Here is a 24,662-nt window from a genome sequence, read left to right as displayed (position 1 = left end):
AGACACCCTGTATAATGAAATTATCGAGATAACTTCCCGTCCAATCGATAATGAGTAATAATTTAATGTTATCCTCTATTTTAAGACCTCACTCATCGATGCGAAAGAGATTAAATATTGGCGATGGAAAAATATTGGAGTAGAAATTTTATCGTTACTCTATTCATCATGATGACAGTGAAATCTTCTTTGAAAATATTTCGACGGGTCGTGCCGCCGGGACAGGAGCTCCAACTTGCCGATTAGCCGCGTGTGAAGTTGGACCAGTGTTGCCATATGAAAAATTAACATATTTCATATTTTCATATTTTATCTCATATTTTCCCTCCAGCCTTACATTCATGACTTTTTTTGCGCCCGAAGCAAAAGTCCGAAGGAAATTCCCAATTTCCCTCTAATAAACCGACTACTATCAGCTGAACACAATGATATCTTTTTAATAATGAACTAGTTTGCCCATTGCAAATTCTGTAAAGAATCATGCTCATTAGGCACTAAGAAATCCCTATTTTATTACATCTCTCCCTCTATCCGAGACAATCTTCAAAATGCTCGAATATTCGGATAATGAATTATTGGATGAGCAACACTTTTCTGCAACAATTCGTTGAAAGATTAGATAATAAAATACGTGAAGAAAAATGTCGAACCAATCACAGACGAATACGCGTTAATTCTGATTAAAGGGCTTGTAATTCTATCTTTATTTTAATGTTTAATGAAAAATAAATATATAGTGACGCGATAACGCTGACAGCACATTCCCCGAACGTCTCAACCGATTCTATAAAAAATCATAGATTGCTAGCGATCTTCTATATTCGCGGAGAAAAATACAAACTACGTTACAAAGAAAAAGAGAATTGTATTATATAAATAGTTTATCTTAGTTCGCTCAGTAATTGAAATTTTAAAATAAAAGTTACAAAACGATTTAACTTTATTTGCTCAACAGTTATTTAAAAAAATTATTTGTGTATGGAATTCCACACACGAAAAATTCTGACGTGTGTAGTACTCCATACACTCCGCAAAACATCCATGCGCCGAGGGTACAAATAATGAGTAAGTGCCTATTTTAGTTTCTTAAGCATTATTGCGGAGGGTAGCTAATTATCGCTGTTTATTCACACACTTGTGTTGGTGGATTACAATATTCTTAAATAGATAATGTCAAGTGGTCCGAACATGTGGTCCGAAGTTACGGCAAACTTGAGATCGAAGCTCTGAGGAACTTTAGGAGTGACTTCGTACGTGAAAATTTTTGTTTCTGATAAGCGCGCGGTTCAATATTTTTATTTTACAATACCGTCTATGTGACACGGAATATTTAATAAATCCTAGTAGTAAGTATCAGCGTCTTTTATACACGGGTGCAAGAGAAATAGATATCTATCCTTTAACAAAGTATTACAATCGTACTATATCATCCCATGTCATTAACGAGTGAAATATAGCGTTATAACTTGGAATTAAAGAGAAAAAAGAGATGAAGAAAAGCAAATGCTACTCAAATTTAAGCCGTCGCGAACATTCGCCTTTATTCTGCATATCTGTTTTATCAATGAACTATTTTTCTGCACATTTTCTCTTTTTTTGTCTCTCTCTCTCTCTCTCTCTCTCTCTCTCTCTCTCTCTCTCTTTCTCTCTCCTTTATCTCTTTGTTTCTCCGCATTCGCACGACTTCCACTCCAGCAGACACTATATCTAATATAAGTAATATCGATCCTAATTACTTTTATGAATTTAACGTTTCTGACACCGCGGGACAAATCGTTAGGGAAATGAAACGAGCTGCCAGAAAGGTACAGAAAAAACCTATTAGAATGCTAATAGTAACTATTCAACGACAGTTATAAACATTCAACACTACTGTAACACTAGTAATAAATAGTTTCCACTACCAATTATAAATTACTGATCAGTGTAAACATTTAGAATGTAACAGTAAGAACTACTGGAATAATCACTAGTGTAAAAAAACTGCTAGTTCATAGTGCACAATGATACTACTAACAATTAATAACGTTACTATTCATATCAGTAGTATCACTGATATACGCAATAGTGTCACTGTTGAATCAGTAGTGTTATTACTGCAGTAGTGCCGACATATGAGGTAACATAGAATATTTTCAGTAATTGTAATATTTGTATAAAAAATTTATTAGAGTAAAATTAATATATTGTTAGAGCATTTAGTATTATTTTTGCTTGTAGAAATAACATTTTATAGTATTATTAAAAACAAGTTATTATATCTTCATTTGTATATTACAATTATTATTTAACATTAATTATTTTTTCTACGTATTCCGTTTTTCTTTCATAATAGCTATGTTACAATTGTACGTTCATTAGTATTATAGGTGTTCGTGGTTCTTCAAAGGTGCTGTACGATCGCAGAAGTCAAGCAAGCTAAGTGGAGGTACATATTCGGATGGGTGACCACATGGGAGCATAAAATTAGTTCTCGAATTCAAAAAGGAAATCTTTTTTTAATTTTAATTTTGTTCATGTATCCTCTAAAATATGATGATGATCAATAATACTTATTTTTGCAATGAAACTTCAGTGACATTTTAACGAAATTTATTCCACCACTATTACACTACTAGCGAATTTATTATTGCACTATTTTCACTAGTAGTGATACTAGTAGTAACACTAGTAGTTTTTTTCCGTAAAGGTAACTACAGCATCCTTGTCATCATAAAAAGAGAGAAAAGAAAGACGATCATTATAACGGTGTAGAAACTCTTTTGTACTGAGTGAACGACCCAAATTCTCGAAAGGACATGGAAGGATAGATGAGAGAGGAGAAGTAGGGAAAGAGGAAAAAACTTTGAACTTTTGCCGTTCACGTTATCTTAAAATATCTTTGTGTGTTCTATAACACAGCAATGGATTCAATTTCGGCTATTGTAAAAAATCGTGTTACATAGTAATATATTTCACGTCGGAAATATATTTTTCTTAGAGCAAATATATTTAATAAGGCTTCAAGAAAAATAACAGAACATAATAATACAATTATGTACGTGAATCAAAGGAAAGGAAAGGAGAATGTTGTAGAAGGAACGTAAAAACATGTAAAGTAATAAACATATAGATAAAAATTAATTAATATATAAACAATAAATCTAAAGAAATGAGCAAAATTAAGGTATACATTTAAAAATGATTAATTATAATAAGAATGTTGAGAGAGACGGGGTGTTTTGTCTTAAGTGTGATCGGGGCACCTTGAAACTCGGAACACTATGAGACGCTTTCTGATTTAAATAGAGATGCGTAATAGGATAGATTAGTATTTTTCAAGAGGGCACTAGTATTCCATTGTTATCTGCTCGTTATTATAGCTAACATCAATGGTTATTTCCATTGATGTTAGCTGTAGTCATGAGTATTTAAAAATCATTTTGTCTTAAAATCAAAGTTAGAATGACATTTTCTGTCTGTTCTTTATGTGTTTCCTGTTGTTTGCATATGGTATGTGTAGTTAATTGTGCTGCACTTTAAAGAAAGTTTACTTTATACAGTCGAACCACCGTAAAATTAATCTCAGGTTTGTTTTAACCTCCGTAAACGTAATATTTTAGATTTCCCATATAATAATCGAATACATATGCTATAGTTGAGTCAAATTAAACTTTTTAGAAGAAATAATTTATATAGTTTTGATATTTTGTAAATAAATTTTCAAAAAAATTAGAAATAAGAAATTAAAAAATTCCTACTATAATCGTGATGGAACAACCCTTTTTTGGACGAAAAATTACCCTTGGAGCAGACTCGTTTTCCTCATTTATCTTCTAAACCGTTACTTTAATGTGAAAATATTATAGAAAAGATTTGTCATAAAATTCTGCATAAAAAATGTCTTATGCATCCTAATAAATAGTATAAAGCTAATTCTCATAGAATTCTTGTAATTAAAGTTCAAAGTTACGAGAACTTTAGCATGCATTTTCATCGCAAATCTTATAATTATTATTATGTAATATTTTAATATAAAGATTATGCATTTCGCGGGTTTCCTCTGTGTCCAGATCCATTCTTGGAATGCGTTTCGTAAACCTTGCAATCCACTTCATTAGGGTGAGGAGCAGTCTGATACTGAGTAGTAGTGTTCCTCGTCCTGATAAAGTGGACTGGTTCATGAAACGTTGGCATTCCAAGAATGGATCTGGACACGAAGGAAACCCGCGAAACACATAATCTTTATATAGAAAGCATCCGTGGAAGTTTCAAGAATATTATTCTTTTAATGTATTATGTCAAATTTTATCTTTGAAGCAGCTGCTTTGGTCTCTAGAATTTTGATACGATATAAGTAGAGGAAGCAAGTATACGTATATTTTCGACAACAAAGAACGTCGATTATTTTAATAAGGGACGTTGAGTCGTGAGAGACAGCTGTGAGTGTTTTTAAAGCGATAAAAATAAAATTTTAACTAAGTGTGAATTCATTATCTGATAATGGAGGTTACAGATAATTGTTTCATATGTGAGAAGACGCTTCAGAATGATTGTACATGTAGAGAAAGGCACAAACAATTTAATAGCCGTAAGCAAAGCTTGGAAAGATGATAAACACGTGCAACTTATAATAACGGTCGTGACTGTTCATAAGATATGCTGATGCGAAATATATCAAAGAACGAAATATTCGTAAGTTTTTGGAGCAAGTAGTAGGAAGCAGCAAGAATGAATTGTACTTGAGATCACTTGCGCAATTTGATTTTAAAAGCAACTGCTTCTTTGAAAATATATAATGGAAATATATAATTGTGGAAAAATATATAACATTGCTGCAAAACAAAAAAAATATTCATAAACGTGAGCCAATATTCGAAGTTCGTTCACTTACGGTAAAGAATAGATATTGCAGAGATATGTCACAAGAATGGAATGAAGAAATTTTCAAACGTAGAAGTGGTGTCATTTGTTTAGTCGCAAACGAAGCACGTTACCATAAAGCGTGTTATTCCAAATTTATGTCGAACGAGCCATCAAGTAAAAAACGGTGATGTCCACAAGATGATCTTGCATCAGCATTTGAAAAATTATGTGAATACATAGACAATTCCGATAATCGCCAATTCACAATGCAGGAGTTAATGCGCAAACTTGAAAAGAATTTATCAGACTCTTCCTCCGTTAACCATAAAACGTTGCAAGTAAAATTAATGAAAGAATATGATGATGGAGTAGTGTTTGCGACAATGCATAAAAATGATGCTTTCGAGGCTCTAGATTAAAACTTATTAATAGTTGATACACAGAAAAGGCACAGGATAAAAAAGCGGAACGTATGGAAATTGTGGCCACAATAATTCGTGAAGATATTCGAATTACTATCTACAATTCAAGTGAGTATTCAGATTTATTGAATTTTATTGCTAATGCAGATCACTTAATTCCGGAAACATCAAGCGCTCTTTTCGACACTATTATCATGAAGAATATGAAAAAAGAGAGACAAAAGGAATTAAAAAAAAATATACAGCTATTGTTCACGCGATAATATCTGCCACCAGACCTCGTTCATTTGTATCTCCCATATCAATCATATGCTCCAATTACAATGAGTAAAGTTGTTTAAATTCAGTGACTGAAGAAGAATTATTCGAGAAAGATAAATTAGAAGATTAAAGAATATATTAAAGTGAAATAGGCTTAAAGAGGATACTACTTAAAAAAAATGCGCCAATAGAGCTTTACCTCAGAGGTGGTGTGGAAACGAGTTCCAGTTATGAAATGCACGTTTACTAAGAAAGCGCAAAAAGTCGAAGAACATAAAAACAAAAATTGTGGAACATGTATTTTATAAGAAAAATTCTGCTCTACAATTTTTGTTCTTATTATTTTTTGCGTAAAAGCAGCCGTTTCGGAGATATTTATGACGAAAAAGCGTGCTAAAGCGATTTTTTTATTTTCACGATTCATTTCTCATAACTTTGTACTCAATTGCAAGAATTCTATGAGAATTAGCTTTATGAAGCATAAAATCTTTTTTATGCAGAATTTTATGATAAATTTTATTTATTCTATAATATTTTTACGTCCGATAATAGTTTAGAAAATAAATGAGAAAAATTCCAAACGAGTCTGCTCTAGGGATAGTTTTTTTCACCCAAAAAGGGGTTTCATCCAAGATTAGGGTGGGCACTTTGTAATTTTTTATTTCTAATCCTTTTGAGAATTTATTTACAAAATATCAAAATTATATAAATTATTTTTTCTATTTGCGAATTTTTGATCTAATTTGACTCGACTACAAGCGCATTTGTTTACTTTTACGGAGGTCGATCCGACAACTTACTTTCACCGAGGTTCAACTATAATTTATTTTTCATTCGCTATTGAAGATGATCAATTGAGATTAAAAAATGGCTAAGAATTTGAAGTGTCCATGTTTGGACACTGTGAAATATTTATTTCCGGGGTATTATGAGACACTTCAAAGATTGTTTTACTGATTAGTTTAATTTTTAACTTTATTTTCGACTAACTTTAAGTGCCTTTTTACACTGTGAATTAAATTTCACAGTGTTAGGCATGAACAAATATTTATGATAGAAAAATTTATGTTTTAAGCATCAGTAGTGGCAGCATTCTTTGGGGAAAAAAGTTCAAGCTCTATTTACAGAATAAAAAAAATTATCAAGAACAGTGATGGTAATGGAGAAATTGACAGTGATGGTAATGGAGAAATTTTTTATTTAAAAAAGAGTGAGATTTAAATAAATTCCTTTTACCATCCAAAGTTCTGAGTTATATTTGGTTAATATTAAAAGTATCATGGCTATCTTGCTTAATCCGACATTTCCGAGCAGCAGGCATTGTATCGTTTTAATCTGTCTTTGCTCTGCCTGAGCAAAAAAATTATGACTTTTACGTACAAAAGTTACCAAAGAAAATTTAAATTGCTTTATTCTTTATAACAAAATGTTTAAGTTATGTTTATTTATTAAATGTTAAATTTTATAATATTTTAATATTATATAAATATTTGATATAGATTATATTAATAAACTATTAATTGAAACAAAAAAACACGTATTTGTTCTCCAACATTTTATAACTTATCAATTCTTGAAATGTCTCACAGTGCCTCTATATAGGGCTCTCTTAAGTGAATATAAAATATATTTATAAAAAGAAGTGATTATTAAAAACAAATATACTGTCACTCAATATTTAACAAACATAATGTAGAGAGACTTTTAGTGATAGTCGGTAATCATCGACATATTTATGTTTCAGTTTTGTTTTTTCAAACGAACGTGGATATATCACTACCGCGGCGAATTTGAAAATTAGAGTATACCTTTATCTCGTTCGCGCGCGCGCATTTGAGGCAATCAACGGTCAGATGTTCTTTATGTATTTTTATTATGTCTAAATTTTGCGACTTCGCACTATACGGTTGTGACATAAATAGCTTCTAAATATGAAACAAATTTTCGGTAATCTCTCCCCCTTTATGCATTTAACGAAATTCATATAAACCTCTGGAAATGAAACATCGTTTATCATACGTCTAACTCATTAACAGCATTAACTTTTGATAGCTCTGCGTTCGCGCGGCGAAAGTACGCGGTGACTGTCGAATAATAACAGACTCATCCTCGCTACATCACCACTCTTTTCACTAACGTCGATAAGCAAGAGAGAAAATAATCAATCATCCTCGACATTTTGCAATTCTCCGGCGTTTCTCCCTCTCCTTCCTTTCTTCTCTACTTTTCGTTTCCCTTCTTACATCATTTCTTATCTCGAGTATCTCAAAATGGAGTCATGGCAGGGAATCAATACGGTCGACGCGTAACGCAATCATTTTCTCCCCTCAAACGAACACCAATGGAAAAGTCGATGGAAATCAAATTCCAGGCACGGCACGTAGGTATCTCGATAAATACATATTGATACGAGAAGATTACGAAGGGAATACGAATCTGAACGAGATTTTTGACATGTTCTCTTTCTATGTGCATGGCACGCGATGGCCGGTTCTTTGTGTACAGCGAAAGGTTCTTTCGGAGATCTCTTGTTTCCTATTACTATTTGTTTGCTTTGCGGCCCCGTACATTCCTCCGAAAATCACGAGCTTATAAATCTGGAATATATCATATGAGTGTTCGAGAAACAAGGAACATGAAATATAAATGCTGTTTAATATCGAGTATGGAAAAAGTTTAGGGGAATTAGACCAAAATATAACAAATGCAAAAAAATTAGCAGCTAGCTAAATTTTTCCATGGACGTTTATTTGCTCTAAGCAATGTCTCAAAAGTCCCCATTGATGTGTCCCCTTCTTAAAATTTGATAAAAGATTAAAGTTAAAAAAACAGTTTTCTCAAATACTTCAGAATCTATCGTTTTTACGGCAAAAATGATCATTATGATATTTGTAGATTAGGAAATTCTCTACAAAAAAGGTCATATAAGTTTTTTCGTAGAAACAATTGTTTCCGTATACTACAACTTCGAAGTTTGAAGAGTCATGCTCCTGAAAGATAATGCACTCCTTTCTACACCATTTCAGAGGTAGAGTATTAGGCGCGTTTGTTTTACGCGCGTCGTCAAACTTCGGAGCCATAGTACACGGAGAAACAGTTGTTCCTACAAAAAAAAAAACCTATAAGTAATTTTTTTTGTAGACAATTTTCTAATCTACAAAAATAATAATAATAACTATTCAGAAATTTTGAAGATAAGAGGGCTTATTTGAGTCAGAACGTTGGATGTTATATACATAAACAATTTGTATAACGTTAAAAAATAAAATTACATACAATATTACAATGAAATATATGTTTTGATGTTTACTTTGATCATCCTCAGAATTAAAAATTTTTTTGATAATCACGTCATATATAAAATCAGTTGAAACAATGATCTTCTTCTTATAATCTCCAAATAAACATGCATTTAATAAAATTCGTTTATTCGATCGCAATACACAAACGTGCGAAATATGTAAACATGAGAAGGTGCAAAGCCATGCACTGTCCGACATTTTATATGTGTCTAATGACATATTGCATCTTCACGTGCAACACACAATATCAATAAATCAATTTCCATGGATTTCAATCAGTAATTAAAATAATAAAATATTAAACTATTAAAATTTAGAAACTTTCCTCTTCTAAAGTCAATACAATAGTTATTTTATTTTTTTTACTTTTTCGGCTTTTGCATAACGCATTTCGCAATTCACGTACTTTAATCAATAGATAAATTTAAACTGATCAGTAAGTACGGTGTTGTGCCTACCGTTTTAATGCTATGTCCGATTCAAAGTTTATTTTCGTTCAATGATGACGCTTGAATGATTACAAGAGCGGTATACCAAGAGAACAAGAGAAGAAATAATCGCAAAATGCCTTGAAACAATTTATTTTCCATTTCAGTTGACCTTGTGTAATTTTCAATAGGTCATTGTATTCATTTTAAAACGCTCTATCTGAATATAATTAAAAAAACGTATCATGTCATTTTAAAAAACATATATTTATTTATCCTCTACGCCTCTACATACAAAAAAATTATTTACATTACACTACGTGCCCTGCAAAACCAAGCAACTTTTGTTTGACATTTTTTTTTATTGTTAAAAACAAGGGAGTTATTCAAATAGATTGTTTTAGATGCCTTATCCTGTATAATATCCAATGTTCTGTCTTAAATAAATAAGCTCTCTCGTCTTTAAGATTTCTGAATTGTTAATTTTTTGAGCCATTCTTACATTTTGATTTTAATTCATAATGACTATTCTTGCCGTAAAACCAATAAATTTTGAAGTATTTTCGAAAAACTGTTTTTCTACCTTTGACCTTTTATAAAATTTTAAGTAAGAATTACATCAGAACTTTTAAGACATTGTTTAGAACAATGAAATAAGAGTCTATGCAAAAATTTAATTAACTGCTAATTTTTTCGCAGAAAAATTATAATTGCTCTAGACTAAAATCACGACATTTTCTCAACATACTTTTGATATGCATCGATCAGATTAAGTTGTATTGCAAGCTCGTTTGCTAAAAAGAATGAGTTATTTTTATATGAGTTTTGGGCTTCTTGCATTTAGTAACGAAACTTGATTAAAATGAAAGTTGATTAAAATAAAATTTTGTTAGAGGGCCAAAATATTTTATAAATATAATCTTCTAAGTCTCCATTAAGTGCTGTTCCGAGATATACTCTTTAATACATAAAATATATTTAACATAAAATATAAAATATCTCGTAATATTCATGTGATTTAGTAATTATACCTTAGCATTTTTATGCACAGAATAATGAGATGAATCAATTTTAATTGATGTAAAGAAAATACGTTTTATTGATTGGTTGTTTTCTCAGGCAAATTGCTGATTCTTGACGCAGATCTTTTCAGTAACGAATATCATATATTCAGTGATCATTCCTCTATTGATTAGTATAGAATTTATTACTAGACAGAAGGAGCTCAAAATGGGCAAGATTTTTTGTCACGTGTATTTAAAACATAAATGATAATAATTGAAAAATTAAGGAGTAAAAGAGGATTTTAAATAAAAAAAATATACTATACGTTTATACAGAGCCATTATAATCCGGACAAAATTAAATTTGATTGAAGTTTCCGCTATATTAGAATTCACTATAGCTGCTACTTTACATTGAAGTAGGCAAATGCGTAAATGGAAATATTCTTAATGTCAAAATAATCAAGTCGATTATGAATATCATGGAGTATAAGCGAAGGATAGCGATCATTGAAAATTTGCGCGTCGGAAAGATACTAAGAAAAATAACAACGTTTTTGAGATATCCGAAATCAATAGCTTATGATGTTGCCAAGAGATATGCGGCTTCAAAGAAATTCAAGGAAGGTCCCTGGCAAGGAAGAAACACGTGAGGTTCCGGAACTCATCCAAAGAGTCCAAGAGCTTATTTTGGAAGACCTAAGGACTTCGATTAGGAAATTGGCGGCCGTTTTGAAAGAGAGCTGTTTGAACGTCCGTCGGATTGTCGAAGAAGATTTGAGGTATATTTAAGGACGTATGACATATACCTCAAATCTTCTTATACTATAATCCGACGTAGCAGCTACAGGTGAATTCTAATATGGCAGAAATTTCAAATTTAATTTTGTCCGGATTCTAATGGTTTAGCCTGTATACTATAAACTGTTGGAAGAAATACGGGATAATTCAACTTATGTAACAAAAGTTATTATTAAGCGTCTCACAATGATCTCCGAGCTTTAATGAAAGATGTAAGAACTATAAATCTTTCACTCGTATATTCGATATATGTATAGGTATATACATATATGTAAGTTTATATTCAAGTCCACGTATAAACTTCTCATGAAACTTTAGGCATCTTAGAAATATTCCAATCTCCAAGTACACCGAGCAGGCAGACGGTTTTAAATATAAAATTCTCTTAAGTGAGACCGGCGAGGGGATTCTTCTCTAACAAATGTATAGATACGCAACACACGCACAAACACACAAATATGTACAGACGTATGTAGCAAATTTTTATTTTCCTGTTGTGTGCAAGCATGTATAGAATAGTCTGTTATTGATGATAGGTAATATTCAGATAATAGCCAGATAAGAAAGGAATATGTATGAAAAAATGAACAGGAAGAAGTGTATATAAATTATTTTATACAAAGTTACGTTTTCGAGAAAATTGAATTGGAAAATAGAACCGACAATAAAATTCTTCCTTTAATTTTGATTCTTGACAACATTGTAGGGCAAATCGATAAATACGATTCAACAAGAGATAAAAATATATTTTATTTAGAAATAAGAGTTAATCTTGGTATTCTATAAATAATAAAGTAATTGATAATTTCAATGATTTGTTTATTTTCTACATTGGATGTTGAATTTTGTATTTATATTTGATGGCCGCGCTTTTGTCGAATATTGTTTACTTGCATCACAATATAATTAAAAATTATTCAGGTTTTGAAAAAGTAATCGAAAATATTAATTCTCCAATTTTTATAATACATTTCTTAAAAAAATTAAAGAGCTTGATATAAAAACTGGTCAGTTCCACTTTCATGACAAAAATGATTTAATGTATCAAATATTTCACATCTTTTGATATAACAAACAACTCCGACAGCTCCGAAAAAATGATCATTATATATTTTAATAATTTTTGTAAAATATTTCATATTTGACAATTTTTTGTTAATACTGTAGTAAATTAAAGAAAATATTATCATTAGTCTCTGCTTTGACACTATGAACGTTATGTTTCTTTCAAGAAATTTAATTTTATCTGTGATGATTTCAATTTATTTAATTATAATATTGCAGTTATGGTATGTAGTAGCTCGTACTTAGCTAATCAGCTAACTGACGGTTATACATTCCAGATATAGGAATCTGTTGAGACTTACTTGCTGCACTCGATTTCTACTACGATATGAACGATTGTGAACAATTATTATTATGATTGGGGACTGTTGAAGATGGCTTGAATACAGCCGAAACGTTCAATTTTTCATTTTATGTAATAGATCAGTAGATACAATCGAAATATATGTGTAAGTGATATTCGCATCAATTACCGCATATTTAAGACTCTGAATTGTTTTTTTATTCTATTTTTTTATTTGTGTTAAAGAAAACAGAACTAATTAATTTTTGTACTGATCTCTTAATTTGTATTTTACATTTTTAATATTTCGTCACGTAAAATTATGTCACGTAAGTTACTAATAAAATAGTCCATTGTATATATAAGACACTTTGTATGTATAAGGCACCAAATTGCGTGAATTGATAAGTGCGTATATGTAAATTTATAGATATAAAAATTAGAGTCTTAGTATCATTAGATAAGATTAAGAAAAATAAGAAAAGGAGAAAAGCAACAAAATTGATTATCTAATTCTCTGTACTGTGATTGTTTTATCTTTCGTATCTTTTGTAGCGCGTAAATGAAGTGTGTTAATGTTAATATAATTTATTTGTTCACCTGAATAGAAGCGTAAGTCATTTTGCAAATTATCTGGATATGATCAATTTTGTGGTGTGCAACTACAGCTGGCGAGAGTATCCGTGAGAAATGATACTACCAATTGATAAGCATACTGCTAATTCCTAAATAACCTGATATCGATGTACAAGCGATATATAAGCGGATTGAAGCGCGCGTGAGAACAGTTCGATGGAACTTGGATGGGATTTCCGATTATTATTCCAATTCTCGAGTAACTCACTCTTCAGCGACTCTGTTCAGGGATTAGACTCGTCTCTTGAAAGATATTATCTTCGGTGTTTCTTGCCAATAAAAGATATTTGTATGGGAAACTACGTGAAAAAATTAGCTTCTCGATATTTTATGGTTTTAGATGAAGCCAACACAGTACTGTCGTATCAAGCAATTCTTACTACTACGTCGAGGAATCTCTGTCGTTTTCATAAATCCAGCTGCAATTTTAATGCAGACAATGACAAGCAAGCAACTTTATTAACTCAGTATTTGACTTTACTATCTCAGTATTTAAGACACGCTCCCGGCATGAAAAAACAAATATGCATTATATTTTAACCGAATTCTGCGGCTCGGCAGAAAAATTCAAAATTAATCGCATTTGGAAGGACGCACCAGTTCGATATCATGTACTATATATGTGGCATTATATGTACACGCGTTGAATAGCCTGACTGCGTTCGCAACAGGTTCCCTCCTAGGCGTTCCAATAAGTTTCTCTTGATTTTCGCAGGACAAGCTAACTTGTCATAAAATCGTTACAAAGTGTAACAATTAAATCTTCCTGTAGGTAATAGTTCGAATACACATCCATTTACTAATTGATATAGAGTATTTTCTAATTATTGATACAATTAAGGATGTAATGATTTTATATACGAAGAAATAAGTTCCAAAATTTGTGTAACAGAGTTTTGTTTTCGAAAAAAATCTCTTTTGAAAAGTCGGATGAAAATAACAAATCATTAGAAAGGAATTATCAGAAAATATATTAAAAAATTCTAATTTTCTCTCTCTCTCTCTCTCTCTCTCGCTCTTTCATTTGATTCTGTGTGTATTTAAAAAATAGAAAATAATTAAAATTTTCAAACGAATTATTTGTAAAAAAGATTTATTTTAAAACACCAAGATCTTTATAGAATATAATGAGATATAAAAATAAAAATAATAAATAAAATTAATAAATAGAAATAAATAAAAATAAATAAAATATTTCATTATATCATTTTGTGTGCATATATTTACAGCGACATTATTCTTTTAAATATTATATTCTAACATAGTCGCGAATTCATTTTTTTTGTGACTAATAACAACATCAATGATCAACATCATTTGGAATGTAAGCTTAACCTATAGATGTAGTTTTTTGTTGCATATAAACGATCATCTGATCTTTACATTCCAAAAATCACTATTCTACATATTACTAATTATACATAATTGTACCGTGCAACAAAAATAATTTTTTCTTTATTCATAGAAAACTCAAATTGTTCGCAAAAATGAAGACAAAATGTAATACAGGCGTACAAGTCGTTCCGCAACATCAAATCATTTGCATTTTTTAAAGTATATTTGAAATTTTATGCACATTTAAGAGATTATTTCGGCCACGATGCAAGATGAAATTTTGCGATTGTCTAAAATTAAAGTGATTGAAATAAAGCAAAATGATGAAAATATGTATTTTTAATTGAAAATTGCTCAAAATTTTTAATTTTTCTACAAAAATAATCATAACACATTTCCCTTGATATTAGTTACGTATATTGATACAGTCCAATTCAGGCTTATAAGGCTTATAATGCTTAAGAATTATATTGCGGAAAGTTGTAGACGCGATTATTACCATTTTTTTAACGCAAGAGCTGAAAATTATAATGAAGTTGTAACTGAAATGATTGCTTCATTTCGTAAAATAGGAGTCAACATATCATTGAAAATCCACTTTTTACAAAATCATTTAGATTTCTTTTTCAACTTGGGCGATTTTAGTGACGAGCATGGCGAGCGTTTCCATCAAAATATTGCTATAATCGAACAACTCTTCAAAGTATAAGACTCGCCACATACTTAGCAAATATTGCTAGTCGATTTGTCGCGACACGTAAGGGTCTTAGCAGAAAGTTGACTTAGATGCCCGTATTCATAGTCAGGCCTTATATTTAAGGCTTCCTTAAATTTATCTTTAGATGCTCTACGAATCATTTCATTGGCTACTAAGCATTTAAAGATAAATTTAAGGAAGCCTTAAATATAAGATCTGACTATGAATACGGACAATAATCTCAAGATAGTGCCTTATAACTTAAGTCATTTGTCTTTAATAACGCACAAAAATTATCTTATGTCTTATGACTTATGTCTTAAAAGTGTATAAATACGAGGCGCCTTTAAAACATAAATCATAATACAATTCTTGTGTGTTACTAGACATAATCTATACAGCACAAAAAGATTGAAAAATGATTGCAGATATATCTCATTGTAATTGATGTAAATTTCCATATGTGCAGTCCATTACTTAAAAACCAAAATGTTTTTAATGTGTCTGTAACAATGCTGTAAGATTTGTAAAATCTTGCGCCGTAATATGTATTATTATTACAACTCTTATTATCTACAATGTTGCAGCGATATTACAGCGCAATCTGCAATATTGCAACATTTCTGCGATGTTACTGCAAGTTTCTGTATGGGAGGACTTAATATACTGTCTTAAGATTATAGTCAGCTTTCTGCTAAGGCCCTTACAAGACCAACATAAACGCCTAAGCAAAAACACTTGTGCTTTCTCACGGAATAATTTGTTTTTTTTTCATACATTAATTTAATAAACATTTTAACATTAAAATTTTATTTAATTTTAATTATTTTAAACTTAAATTCTCTTATTTTCTTAGAAAAACAATTAATAAGCTTGTTTTCAAGTGAAGTCATGCAAAATACATTTTCTCATTAATATTCATAAAGAAAATCATAAAAAGACCAACAAAGTAGAAATTTGAGCGATTTTTGACTAAAAATGTATTCTTTCACTATTTTGCTTTACTTCAATCGTTTTAATTTGATCGTTTTCTTATTTAACTCAATTTTATATGAAAATATATAATTTTCAAACAATCGCAAAATTTGATCTTGTGCCGCAGACGAAATGATTGATTTTTCTAAAGTTGTACAAAAACGTGTACAAAAAAACGCAAATAATTTATCGCCAAACGAAATGTGTGCTGATACTAAATTTTATCTCTATTTTCATGAATAATTTGATTTTTTCATATGTGAGAAATACTGTTAGAATATCTATATGTACTGATTGTGATTATTATATATATTAGATATATTAATTTAATTTATTAATATTAGAAAATATTAAGTATGTAAATGATAGTTTCTATAAAACATAAGAACAAATTTTGCAAAACAGATATAAATTTTCAATTAGTAAAGAAAACTACGATGACCTTCATTTTCTCGTTGCTAAGTATAAAAATCATCCTAGATTATTGTCCAATGATTATTTCTAAGTATTTCATAATAAAAAAATATTAAATTTGCAATTTTCATATTTTATTATATTTAAAATACAATTTCATATAGAAAAAGATTTATTCTATATTTTCAATTTAAAACAATAATAATATAATATAACGCTCGTTTGTTTACAAAACAAAATAATTTAAAACGACCGAGAAACAAACAAATAATATATTAAAATAAATGCATATTTTTTAAAAAAACATTTAATAAGATAGCATATATAATAATAACGTTTTTAATAAAGTAGTATATATAATATACGTTTCCCCTCACAGTCATCACAGTTAAATAACATAAAAATTAAACAAAAAACTAAAGATTGCCTTAAACGGTCTAGCTGGATCTTAAATGCTTGTATGATTCTGTGAATTTCTATATGTATGTAGTTTTTTGAAACTCGCGCCGAAATGATTTTTCGATCTTGAAACGCTAACTTTATCGAATTACCGCAGTAATATTACGAGTTAAATTGACTACAAGCAATTTAACAATTTAATGTTTTTTTGCATCTTCGAAGGATTTTAATAATGCTGAGTGACATATTAAAGTCTGTAAACAATTAATTCTTATTGCGAAAATTTGTCACTCAGCATTATTAAGATCCTTTGAAGATGCAAAAAAGCATCACATTATTAAATTGCTAATCATTGAGGACAATATTGTAAAAATGTGAAAATCTGAAATAAAAGTTTTTTAGTCAGTAAAATTTAATCTTAAATTTCAGAATCTGAAAAATCTGATTAAAACTAAAATTTAAATTGTATAATAAAAACGATACAGAAATAAAGAAAATATGTCATGTACTTTAGACGAATTATCTGAAATTTACGATTCAAAAACACGATAGCATATTATTAATTTTAATGAAACATGACCAGATAGAAATAGATTCAAAACCGTATCTAAGCTATATGACGAAAACGATAGATAAATACAGAAAATTTATCAAATATAGCAGGTAAGTAATGAAATTTACGATTAAAGACAATATTTATGCTAATAATAAAAATATATAATGTGTATAAGAAACTATATAATTTAATCCAGAATGTCCCTATATGTTAGAATAAAATAGATTTTATGGAAAAATTATCATATTCTATAGTTAATGCAACATAATGTGACATTTAGGTCACTAAATAATTTTAAGTCATTAAATAATTAATTACTCAACGACTTAAATAAATAATTAATTATATAACAACGGTGGAATAATTTTTTAATAATCTATCTACTTATTTAAACATATAGGAACATTTTTGCATTAAATTGTATAGATTCGCATAAATCATCCTGTTATTTATTTTATATTAAATAAAATAATAGTGATAAAGAAACTTATGTATACACTTATGTTACTTATTCTATCGTTTAAATAAGATAAGATATAAAATGATAGATTAACTGTAATGCTGAAATCTGCGAAATAATTGTTCAATGATCTGAAGAATGTCATATTATATTGTCAATGATAGGATACAATAATTTTTCTATAACATCTGTCTTATTCAAACATATAGGGACATTTTTGGATTAAATTATATATCGTATTATTACGTAATAAATTATATATCGTATTATATAATCATATTATTTGCGGCGATGAAGCGCTCCTTCCCCCTCCCTGTGCGCCGCTGCCGCCGCTCGAGTGTGGGCCGTCCTACGAATTCGCGCGGCGCGACTTAACTGCATATTGGTTTAGACATTTCCTTTTCTAATTTCGAAAATTACAGCAAATATCTCAAAATGGTATAAGAATTTTTTGTTCTCTTTGATCCATTCCGCGCCACCAATGTGGCCCGGACTCATCTTAAGAGACACTCAGTACTACCACGTCAATATCTCACGCAACTATGACGTAGTCGCACATTCGTGTCAATTTTCGAATAACAAATTCATCGCGATAAAGTGTCTAAGTCTAATTCTAAGAACTCAACGTTGTTTATCGTGTAAACTACGTGTCTGGGAACTATTATTTCGTACAGGTTGCAATGCTTTCATATCAAGCAAATGTTATCACCACTTGACAGCTGAGACGCCATGTTACACTAAGAAATTGTAAAAATAAATCAATTTTGAAATTTTTGATTGTTCTCGGCATAAACTCCACTTCCCAGACACGTACTAATATGTATACTTTAATCACGGAAAAGGATTTTCAAATCGGTGAAAGAGAAAAAAAGTATTTGTTATACAAAAATTACATAATTTAATCAGTAAAACAGGAGGCCTTAGGATTCCCTTAGCATCACTAATTCTAATATTGTATTTCACCAATTTATTACTGATAATGAACAATTGATGAATGAATTAACTAAAATAATAATTATCTATTTGATATTAATTTATTTGAAATGTACTATCCTCGAAAAGTTTCCGGACATGGAACTTTGTATAATATTCAGGTCACTGTAACTCGATAAAAAATCATCGCAGACAAAAAAATAAAAAAGCACTTTAAAGTTTGAAACTTATACTTTAGTATGCTTTTGACAGCTTTTCAAAAAAATTTTGTCTTTACAGTTTTGTATTGTATCAAATATCACGTTATAGTATTTTTTATAATTACTATTGCGTAATACTATATAATTAAAAAGAATTTTTTATTAAACTACGCACTATTAAATACGTAATTATAAAAAATACTACAACGTGATATTTGATACAAAACTGTAAAGATAAAATTTTTTTGAAAAGCTGTCAAAAGTATAAGTTTCAAACTTTAAAATGCTTTTTTGTCTCCGATGATTTTTTTTATTGAGTTACAGTGACCTGAATATTATACAATTTTAAGTTCCATGTCCGAAAACTTTTCGGGGATAGTGTATTATATAAATTACGGTAAATGTCTAATATAGGGGAGCACTCTCCGATGACCTTGATTTTGATATATGTGGTTAAGCTCATGACTCCCGAGTAACCTTCAAAAGATTTTAGCTCGTGCTCGTCCTTTGTTAAAAAGTTATTAACAAAAAAGTTTGAAAAAATAATGATTTATTCCTGCTTTATACAATATTAAAAGCAATTCTATATCCTTACTTGCTTACGTAATGACTTTGTATGCAAAGCAACTCCCATCCCACCTCCTCCTTGCTTGAGGATGCACGACTTTTATAGATTGAAACACACGTGCAGGTGTACAATGATGGAAGTCGTGCGCCCCTTAAGCAGGAGGGGGGATGGAGTGAAAATCACTTCAAGTGAAAGTCGTGTGTCCCCAAGCAGGTGGGGAGGTGAGATGAGAGTCGTTTCGGGTGAAAGTCGTGCGCCCCCAAGCAGAAGTGTGATGGAAGTCGTGCGCCCCTTAAGCAGGAGGGGGGATGGAGTGAAAATCACTTCAAGTGAAAGTCGTGTGTCCCCAAGCAGGTGGGGAGGTGAGATGAAAGTCGTGCGCCCTTAAGTAGGCGGGGAAGTGAGGTGAGTGTTGTTTTGCGTAGGTCATTACGTAAGCAAGTAAGAATATAGAATAGTTTTTAATATTGTAAAGCAGGAATAAATCGTTATTTTTTTCAGTATTTTTTGTTAATGACTTTTTAATAAAGGATGATCGCGGACTAAAATTTTTTGAAGGTCATTTGGGGTCATGACCACATATGTCAAGGTCATTGGAAGGTACTTCCCTACATTAGATATTTACATAAATTACTAATTAATTTCGATGTAATGAATACAATACAATAATTCGTTTAAAAAAATTAAAAATTAATTCCATTTTTTAATAATTAATAAAATATATTTTATATTAATTATGAATAATTCCACTAATGTATACGTTTTTGCGAACAGAATCTTTAAACATACGGATTACATTGGAAATTGTTTCGCTAATTACGTATTCTAGTAAATTATGATAACTGATATTTATAATTGATAGAGTGCAGTGTAATAAATTGATAATGAAATATTAGAATAAGTCGTGTTAATATCTTCTTGTATGACTCATTCTTCCATTAAAAGTGATTCTTCATCTTCTGTGAAATGAAAATCACTAATCATTTCTGCCACAAATTCTGCAATTTTTTTTCCAATAATCTCTGCTTTTTCAGAAAACTTGGAACTTTCCACTTTTTCAACCAGTTGTAGTTTGTATAAAATTTGATTACAAATTTTCAGCCATTTTCAGTTATACCTTGTTTTGAGAGCGACAAAGATGTTGTTTTGTCTTGTCCAGCATCAGTAATCGCATTTTCCACTCTATTAGCATATGCGATTTTATCATTTCTATTGTTTTCCATGCTGGTAAATTTTATTTAAATACTTTTTTAGTACGAATCGCTGTGCGCGCGAGTGAGTCGAATGCCTGCTGAAGTGAGCAGATTTCGACTGACTCGCGGTCTATTTGTTGCGTTTAGAATCATCATCCGAGATTTAGAATTATCCATTGAGATTTAATTTTATCCTTAATATTCGATGAAATAAAATACAATTTATAAAGGTATTCATATTTTCCTGTACAGTATGTTTTTCAAATTATTACAATAATTATATAGGTCGATAAAATTTAGGGGGGGGGGTCTTGTGCTTTGAAAGATGTTTTTGTAGCAAAGATGTTTAGATGCGCTAAAAAGAACTACATTGTCCGTTTTTTTTTATCAATCTTCATTTTTTAAATAATCGCAAAAACAATTTTTTCTGGAAGTAATTTCTTTATTAATTTTTTCCGGCTAAACAAAAAATGATATCGAGGTCTGCTTTATTGTATTTAACTCAAAAATGTTCCAACAATATTAAAAATATTTTTTCGTTTATAAAAATGTTTTATGCAAACCGCAAAAAACTTTGGAAAAATCGTAAAAAACCGGAAAAAATTGACAAATTTTAAAATATAAAACCAAGTAATTCGAAAGAAAAAAATCGTAAAAAATATCTAACAATTTGTACTTATTGTTGTATGTTTTTAACTTAAATTCTTTTTTGAAAAATTAATTTCCCACCATTTGTTCAGAAGTTATTGAATTTAAAGCCAAAGCAGTTCGCGCTTCACCTACAGTGCGCGATATCCTCTCGAGTCTGATACGTAGCCATCGAATACAGGAGTATGTTGTGTAGTCTTTTTTTTTTCATTGTTTTCAAATATGAAGTAAAAAATGTGCAATTCAAAATGGCGGATCCAATATGGAGGACAAAAATTTTAAAAAATTCGTGCATAAAAATCGATATTTGATGGTTTTGTAAATCTCTCTGATTACTTACACTGTAATCACAATTGTTGAATTAAAAATAGCAGATCCAATGGCGATGAATAATAAGTAAATGTATATCTGAACAAATAATAGGAAATTGATTTTTTCAAAAAAGGATTTAAACTAAAAACATACAGCTATAAATATAAATTGTCAGATATTTTTGACAACTTTTTTCTTTCAAATTATTTGGTTTTATATTTCAAAATTTGTCATTTTTTCCTGTTTTTTATGATTTTTCCAAAGTTTTTTATATGCGGTATGCATAAAACATTGTTATAAGCATTGAAAAAATATTTTTAGTATTGCTGAAACATTTCTAAGTTAAATACCGCAAAACAGATCTCGATATCATTTTTTGTTTACCTGGAAAAAATTAATGAAGAAGGTACTTCTGGAAAAAAACTTTGTGCAATTAATTAAAAAATGAAGGGTAAAAAAACGGACAAAGTAATAGCTTTCAGGGCATCAAAATCCTATTGAAACGTCTTTCAAAGTTCAAAGCACATGACCTTCCCTAAATTTTGTCGGCCTGTGTTATTTAAAAAATCGATTTCTTCGAAACAATGAGCTAATAACTGAAACGGTCGGACACATTCTTTTTTATCTTTTTTTTTCGCTCAAGAACAGCCTGTAAAAAGCGTATCAAAATCCCCGACACCATCATATGTTCCTCTTGTCAGTCATACTTGGGACTCGTTAACGATAAGAGATAAATAATACCAGATAATTTTTAAGAATTTTAATTCGAAAATATTATATCACACTGCATTGTAAGTATGTATTTATCAACACTATTATTTTATTAACACAATTTTACTGACTAAAAAATTTTATTTGTTCAGACATTCTCATAATATTGATCTCAATGATTAACAATTTAACAATTTGATATTTTTTGCATCTTTAAAGGATCTTAATAATTCTGAGTGACATATTTTCGCAATAAGAATTAATTATTTACAGACTTTAATGTCACTCAGCATTATTAAGACCTTTGAAGATGCGAAAAAGCAAATTGTTAAATTGCTAGTCAATTTAACTCGTAATATTTCTGCGGTAGTTCAGTAGAATTAGCGTTTCAAGATCGAAAAATCATTTTGGTGCGGGTTTCAAAGGATTACACAAGTAGTGTATAAATTCACATAGAATCATACAAGCATTTAAGATCCAGCTTGACCGTTTAAGATAATCTGTAGTTTTTGTTTAATTTTTATGTTATTTAACTGAAATTTCTGTGAGAGGAAACGTAAATTATATATCCTATTTTATTAAACGTTATTATTATATATACTATCTTAAACGTTATATACTATATTAAACATTTTCTAAAAAGTATGCATTTATTTTAATATCTTATTTGCTCGTCTCTCGGTCGTTTTAAATTATTGATTTTCAATTTTTTCATGTAAAATATTATTTTAATCATGTTTTCTAAAAACAATGTGATTAAAAAGGCATACATCACGAGCGCAAGATGTTAATAGCGGAATATTTATACTTTAATAGATTATCGTAGAATAAAAACAATACAATAAAATAGATGTTTCGGCCTTATATCAGGCCATCTTCAGTATTACAAAATTAATATGTGTTATAACTTTCATACATGTTGAGAACACCTAATTTCGATAAATTTTATTCACGTTATAATAATGAGATAAAATATTTTACACTCACGATTACAATTATATTTTCGAAGCGCTTGACGCGCTCAGGTTATTGTTATAAAAAATTTTTTTAGTCCATAAAATCATGTCAAATAGTTCCAGATGTCAATTGACGTTTTTTTGTCACAACAGTTAGTCGAACTTATTGAAATATATAATTTCCAGATTCTATTAAATGTGAAATTTATTAATAATGTTAAAATTTATTAATAATGTTAATGCTCTTCAATTGAAAAAATTTAACTGTGATATATATATCTAAATTATGACACCTGTGTTAACAATAAGTTAAGTTGAGAATTTTCATACATTCGTATGAGAGTTATAAAAAAAAACATTTCATCGAAAGTACTGATCGACATCAAACGTAACATTATTATTACAGAAACATGATTTCTGTTCGGATTTTTTCTAAAGGTAAACAGATCTCATTTTGTTGATTGTATGCCGTTAGTCCCACTACATGTATATCACGTTTTTGTTTATTATTATATCAGTTACCTGACAGATGGCGTGAGCACCCTTTCCCTTCCTAACCTAATCTTATTATTGTTGTTCGCACACGCCAGAAACCAAGCTCTGTCTTTTATCTTATTCAGTAACAAAGAAAAAATCTCAATAGGTTATGGGCCCAGGAGTGTGAACGGCTATAATAATAATAAAAAAAGGAGAGTGATAGTGTGCAAGGAAGACAGAGGTCCAAGTAACATCGCTTGAATCTGCAAAGATGGAAATAAACTTGAAGTCTGTTACGCAACTGAACTCAAGCAGTTACGTTCGTTGGCGTTTTGAAATTCAGGCTCATCTCGAAGCAAACGATGTGTTTGATTGTGGCTGATGGATCGAGAGAGCAACCAACGGATGCCACACTGGCTGATTGGAAAAAGAAGGACGCCTTGGCGAGGTCTTTGTTAAGTAAATCTCTCGATGATGCACATTTTAATTTGGTGGTCGCCTGTAAATCATCCGCTGATATGTGGAAGACTCTCGTGGGACATTATGACGAGGTTTCAAACACGAAGTTAGCTGCATTGGAAGCATACAACGACTATCACTGGAAAGACGATATGACTGTGACGTCGTATATTTCAGGGCTTATGCTCATTGAAAATAAGCTCAAGGCGCAAAAATTAAACATCGAAAAGGAAATGATTATTACAAAAATTGTTCGTGGTCTACCGCAAAAGTTTGATAACTTCAAGCAAGTATGGCGGATTTGTCCTACGAAGGACATTAC

The 24,662-nt window shown here is 30.2% G+C and overlaps 1 protein-coding gene across 1 annotated transcript in view; it reads right to left on the bottom strand.

The window, feature by feature from the left end:
• Nucleotides 1-24,662, bottom strand: part of LOC105154800 (lachesin) — a 211,532-nt gene that overhangs the window by 54,839 nt on the left and 132,031 nt on the right. The window lies entirely within an intron of this gene.

The sequence above is a fragment of the Acromyrmex echinatior genome, chromosome 6 (assembly GCF_024713525.1).
Source record: "Acromyrmex echinatior isolate Ae372 chromosome 6, ASM2471352v2, whole genome shotgun sequence".
NCBI lineage: Eukaryota > Metazoa > Arthropoda > Insecta > Hymenoptera > Formicidae > Acromyrmex > Acromyrmex echinatior.
This window is presented reverse-complemented; position numbering and strand designations above follow the sequence as displayed.